We start from the raw sequence: 4661 nt of genomic DNA, 5'->3' as shown, positions 1-4661 counted from the left end.
GGGGGGGAAAGTTATTTTATGGATAAAACAAGAAAAAAAAAAAATCTTTCAGTGTGGTAAGAAAAATAATTTTGTTTTCCCTTTAAAGTTTATTGTACTTACCCCACTGGCAGATCATATTTTCTTGTTTTAAGCATAAACTCACTTAATTTGGCTGATTTCAGAAAACAAGACTTAATATCTTAGGTTGCTTCTCAAGTAAATGTATCATGATTTAAGAATTGTTAGATATTTGTTACTAAGAAAATAGTTTTTTGAAGGATGTTTTAAGTTTTTGACAATAAGGCTGCATTTATTGGTCAAAAAATACAGTAAAAACTGTAATATTGTGAAATATTATTACAGTTTAAATGAACTGTTTTCTATTTGAATATGTTTTTAAAATGTCATTTATTCCTGTGATCAAAGCTGAATTTTCAGTATCATTACTCCAGTCTTCAGTGTCACATGATTTTTCAGAAATCATTCTAATATGCTGATTTACTGCTCAAGAAACATTTCTTATCAATGTTGAAAACAGTTGTGCTGCTTTACATGTGTATTTTTGTGGAAACCGTGATACTTGTTTTAGGATTATTTGATGAATAGAACATTTAAAAGAACAGCGTTTATATGAAATAGCAAACCAAATCTTAGATTGTCTGATTCGGTCTGATATCCTACAAGTGTATATATTTGTCACCTATAAGATGACAGAAGTACCTAGTAACAAGTGGGTTATCCAGATAAAATAATTAGTATTCTGCTGGTCATGTGATCACAACATGGCGGCCACTATGAGAGCAAATCCACCTTTATGTGGAATAATACTTTTTGCACTTTTAAGAGCTTAAGTTTAAATGTTTTCCTCCAGTAAGCTTAAAGAAGTGTCAGACTTTTACATTCTCTTCTTCATAAACTAATGAAGCAAACATGTGCATGCATGCCTTATTACTGCATTAAACATCTTCATAAACTGTAATATTTTATAGTGATCTAGTAAGTCATTTATTCTAAGGATTATTATTTAATAATAATAATCTGTTTTGAAGTTTAGCATGACAGCTGAGATTGAGGCATGAGGATCTTTGTTCTCTATCCGTTCGCAGCACTCTCATCTAAAGTGTGTGCTGCAGGAAGGCTGGGTGATGGAAAAATAACCAGTCAGGATGACTATAAAGCGCTCGCATATTCCTCTGGGCATGTGGAATTTCACAGGCTTTCTCCAGATGACTGCCCAGTGTTTCGACAGCGGGCACTGCTCTAGAGAGAGCTGATGTTGAATCTGGCAGAGGGACAGAGATCTGGGAGTCCAACAAAAGCCACGCAAGCTCTACTGACACCACCTCCCTCCCTCTCTTCAGCCCGCTGTGGGTTACACATTATAAACATCATTTAAAAACGCCATATCGGCCCTCCATCACGGATTTATTGATTATATAAGTCAGCAAATAACGATTTGCAATATTTTAAAGTGTGTTTAGAACAAATAAAAAGGTTGTTCAAGCATCATTTTCATATAGGATTAATAAAGTATCTATCTACACTGTAAAAAATGACTGTGAATTTAACGGTAAAAGACTGTAAAAATACTACAGTAAAAACCTGTTAAATGGTTAACGGTAAATCCGCCTACTATATACGGTGAAAAACTGTATTGGACATTACATGTATTGGACATTAATTTTACGGTAGTATACCGTTTTTGGAAGTGAAAAGACCGTATAATTTACAGTGAATAACTGTAAATTGACATTCCCAGAATTCCCTGCGTTACATTTCAAATTTGATGTTTTTTTGTTGAAATAACTGTTTCTTCTTAGTTTTTTCTTATCAGTTTTGTATATTAGGGTTGTGTGTTACACCTAATGTTGTTAAATGAATGTTTATTGCATTATTTCAGTTTCATGTGTGTTACCGTGATGGTGTTTAGTGTTTGTGTGAATGACACTGTGCATCTTCTATATATGTTAGTATTTAAAAGCTGCTTGTGATAGGCTTTGGTTCATCATGTGACTTTCTCATCACCACATTTGGTGGTTATCAGTGTATTACAAAGGTACAAAACAGATTTCAGTACTTCAATAGGTTGGTATATTAACATTATATCAGTTACAGTATTTAACTGTAAATTTAAGTTAAAACCTAAAACGTTGCTACCATATTTTTTACGGTAAAATTCCGGCAACCACAGTTGCTGTTATTTTTACCGTAAAGTTTACAGATTTTTTTTTTTACAGTGTATCTATCGTTCATTCTATCATTAAATCTGTTTTTTTAAAAGCCCAAAAAGAACAGTAAAAAAATAGAGTGCTAATCTTATTAATTATGATAATGCAAAACATGCATGCATATAACATACTGTATGCATGTGCATATATATGTAAACTATATTTATAATTAACTATACTATTATATTTCATCATAAAAACTAAAATAAGATTTCACAGTAAAATATTAAGCTGCACAACTGTTTTCAACATTGATAATAATAATAAGTGTTTCGAGCATGTTTATATTTATTTATTTAATTATACATACATGCTCAAGAAACATTTATTATATATTTGGGTCAAAGATTAATGTCCATCATGTATTTTTACCATGATTTACAAAAAACACACACTAAAATGTCATTGATATAGTTTGTATATAAAAAATTGTGTCAAACATATTTAGAATAATGACATTAAATATATGACATTAAAAAGCCTCTATTTAAGGATCACAGTGCAGCCCTCAAAAAAACGAATTAATTGTCATTTTAAAACTTTACCAATCTTTGCCACTATTTCTAAAACCACTAGGTTTTACCTATTTTGTCCGCAAGAAGTTTTTAATCATTTAAAATATAATAACATTTAATATGATCATTTTTTATTTCATATATTTTAGTAAGTACAGGTTAGAATAAATGTTTTTTTTTGTCATTTTTAACTGGAAAGACGATGACATATTCTTTCACCCATATTTTGACAAATTGTCACGAGTTATTTGAAAAATTAAAATTAGACACTTGCATTTGATTTGCTTTGTATGGATATAAAATCACTGTAAACTCAATTTGATGCAGACACCAAAATGGGATGTCTCATCTTTAACCCATGTACAGTGGGGGAAAAAAGTATTTAGTCAGCCACCAATTGTGCAAGTTCTCCCACTTAAAAAGATGAGAGAGGCCTGTAATTTTCATCATAGGTATACCTCAACTATGAGAGACAAAATGATGAAAAAAAATCCAGAAAATCACATTGTAGGATTTTTAAAGAATTTATTTGCAAATTATGGTGGAAAATAAGTATTTGGTCAATAACAAAATTTCATCTCAATACTTTGTTATATACCCTTTGTTGGCAATGACAGACGTCAAACGTTTTCTGTAAGTCTTCACAAGGTTGTCACACACTGTTGCTGGTATTTTGGCCCATTCCTCCATCCAGATCTCCTCTAGAGCAGTAATGTTTTGAGGCTGTCGCTGGGCAACACGGATTTTCAACACCCTCCAAAGATTTTCTATGGGGTTGAGATCGGGAGACTGGCTAGGCCACTCCAGGACCTTGAAATGCTTCTTACAAAGCCACTCCTTCGTTGCCCGGGCGGTGTGTTTGGGATCATTGTCATGCTGAAAGACCCAGCCACGTTTCATCTTCAATGCCCTTGCTGATGGAAGGAGGTTTTCACTCAAAATCTCACGATACATGGCCCCATTCATTCTTTCGTTTACACAGATCAGTCGTCCTGGTCCCTTTGCAGAAAAACAGCCCCAAAGCATGATGTTTCCACCCCCATGCTTCACAGTAGGTATGGTGTTCTTTGGATGCAACTCAGCATTCTTTCTCCTCCAAACACGACAAGTTGAGTTTTTACCAAAAAGTTATATTTTGGTTTCATCTGACCATATGACATTCTCCCAATCCTCTTCTGGATCATCCAAATGCTCTCCAGCAAACTTCAGACGGGCCTGGACATGTACTGGCTTAAGCAGGGGGACACATCTGGCACTGCAGGATTTGAGTCCCTGGCAGCGCAGTGTGTTACTGATGTAGCCTTTGTTACTTTGGTCCCAGCTCTCTGCAGGTCATTCACTAGGTCCCCCCGTGTGGTTCTGGGATTTTTGCTCACAGTTCTTGTGATCATTTTGACCCCACAGGGTGAGATCTTGCGTGGAGCCCCAGATCAAGGGAGATTATCAGTGGTCTTGTATGTCTTCCATTTTCTAATAAGTGCTCCCACAGTTGATTTCTTCACACCAAGCTGCTAACCTATTGCAGATTCAGTCTTCCCAGCCTGGTGCAAGTCTACAATTTTGTTTCTGGTGTCCTTTGACAGCTCTTTGGTCTTGGCCATGGTGGAGTTTGGAGTGTGACTGTTTGAGGTTGTGGACAGGTGTCTTTTATACTGACAACGAGTTCAAACAGATGCCATTAATACAGGTAACCAGTGGAGGACAGAGGAGCCTCTTAAAAAAGAAGTTACAGGTCTGTGAGAGCCAGAAATCTTGCTTGTTTGTAGGTGACCAAATACTTATTTTACCAAGGAATTTACCAATTAATTCTTTAAAAATCCTACAATGTGATTTTCTAGATTTTTTTTCTCTCATTTTGTCTCTCATAGTTGAGGTATACATATGATGAAAATTACAGGCCTCTCTCATCTTTTTAAGTGGGAGAACTTGCAAAATT

Source organism: Sinocyclocheilus grahami, unplaced genomic scaffold (genome assembly GCF_001515645.1).
Source record: "Sinocyclocheilus grahami isolate Dianchi unplaced genomic scaffold, SAMN03320097.WGS_v1.1 scaffold64.1, whole genome shotgun sequence".
Lineage (NCBI taxonomy): Eukaryota > Metazoa > Chordata > Actinopteri > Cypriniformes > Cyprinidae > Sinocyclocheilus > Sinocyclocheilus grahami.
The sequence above is the reverse complement of the archived record's forward strand: the minus strand, read 5'-3'. Positions refer to the sequence as shown.